Source organism: Mastomys coucha, unplaced genomic scaffold (assembly GCF_008632895.1).
Source record: "Mastomys coucha isolate ucsf_1 unplaced genomic scaffold, UCSF_Mcou_1 pScaffold1, whole genome shotgun sequence".
Taxonomy (NCBI): Eukaryota; Metazoa; Chordata; class Mammalia; order Rodentia; family Muridae; genus Mastomys; species Mastomys coucha.
Window position 1 is genome coordinate 51,292,879 of NW_022196891.1, and position 1,885 is coordinate 51,294,763.

Consider the following 1,885-nt stretch of genomic DNA (forward strand, 5'->3'; position numbering starts at 1 on the left):
CACAAGGGATGCCTAGGCATTGTAAGTAGGGCCCGGTAAGACTGGACTTTCACGTAGAAGGGAGCTTTGCTATGGCCTTAGGCCTGGTACCATCACCATAAGCCCTGGTCATGGACTGCTGCATGTGTTTTATTTATTTATGTTTTTAAGTAAGTCATTCCTGGACCACTGTATTGTAGGAATATTAAGGACTGAGACCTGTGGTTAACTCTCTTTATTACTCTATAGGTATCTGGAAATAATACTGAATTCACTAAACTGTCCATAAAGCGAAGTCAGCTGATACACACCGTTTATCGGATGGCTTCTTAGTTGCATTTTGAAAAGTTTGGAGAGCTCTCCAGGTAGGTTCCATGGAAGCTCTGCTGTCAATTGTTTTTTTTAAATGAGCAGTCAGATCAATGTTTATACTTAAATAGCTCCAGTCCTGAAGAGTCATAGGACACACTTCTCTGTCTTCATCTGCACTGCGGTGGAAGAGTTCTTTTACACATATGACCCAAGGCTGCTGAGCTGGGCAGTCCAGAAGAAAGATAAAGCTATAGACTCTATGGTCCTGAATGGCCTGGGGTCAAACGAAACACAAAGCTTGTATGTGCAAATAGTTTATTGTGAACTGAATTGCATCTAGGTCAGGAGTATGTAAGGATCAGATGCAAGCCAAAAACCCAGTGAGAGAGATAGCTATACACAGGAGGAGCCCAGCAAGGCAGCAGCAGAGTGGTGTCCATGAAGCTGAGAGCTTTGGGACACTCTCTCTTTTCTAGGCCCCTTTCCTGTCCACCCAGCTCATGCCCCATGTCAGACCTCTGTGACAATTAAGACCTGCTCTGAATTGCATGAATTGTGTGGCCTTAGTACAATGTTGAAGCTCTGTGTCACAAATGAGAGGAGAAATAGGTCTTGGTGTGTAGTATCTATGGCTTCTTGAATCCAAATAGCTTTGAAAAGAGGCAAGGCTGAGATCCACCTAGGGTAGGTGATACTCTTTCTGTTGTTCTGATAAAACATTGGCCAAAAATCAACCCTGGGGAGAACGGGCTTATTTGCACTTATACTTTATCATTAGGGAAGCCAACGCAGGAACTGAAGCAGAAACCACAGAGAAACACTGCTCACTCTACACGGCTTTGTTCTATAATCCAGGACTACCTGCCCAAGGTTGGCACTGCCCACAGTGGCTGGGCCCTCCTATAGCCACCATGGATCAAGAAAATGTCCCACCAATGTGTCCACAAGCCAATCTGATGGTGGCAGTTCCTCAGTTGAAGTTTCTTCTTCCCAGGTCATTATCTTATATAAACAAAAACTAACCTGGACAGTAGGGACTGAGAAAGAGCCATCCCCAAGCCCAAGCTGTACATGATGGTGTGAGCAAGGTTACATTCTTCTCACTGAGCATGGTGAGAGGTGAGAACATTCTCTCCTGATTCCTATGCAGTTTCAGAACATAACTATCACATTCTTGTTCAAAGGCCAACCGCAACGAAGGGATCTGGTTATCCTGGAAGCAAGAGTGTCAAGTAAAACATCAACTGTACAGAGTAGGAGAGTCCAAACTCAGAGGAGGAAGAGGATCATCACTGAAATGCCAAGGCCGAAGGAGCATCTTTTCTTTATTTCCTCTTTTAATCTTCACAGTATGTTTCCTTTTTCTCTGGGCTATGTCTTATCGGTTGCATTTATTTATCCTTTGTAAGAGATGACACCAGACACAGGGGTATGACCTCCTACGGTCCTGAGTGCACAAAGATGACTAAGAGTAAACAGCTCGGGCAGTATGTATAAAGCAGTTACTGTTCTGTGGAGAGCCGTGTCAGGCAGTGACTGTTCCGTGGAGAGCCGTGCCAGGCAGTGACTGTTCCGTGGAGAGCCGTGCCAGGCA

General features: G+C 45.1%; 1 long non-coding RNA gene across 1 annotated transcript; it reads left to right on the forward strand.

Annotated features, from left to right (window-relative positions):
* Positions 1-245: 245 nt before the first annotated feature.
* LOC116070605 lies at positions 246-1,662 on the forward strand. Its single transcript, XR_004110471.1, has 2 exons — positions 246-344; positions 1,476-1,662. It is a non-coding gene; the product is annotated as an uncharacterized LOC116070605 (long non-coding RNA).
* The last annotated feature ends 223 nt before the right edge of the window (positions 1,663-1,885 follow it).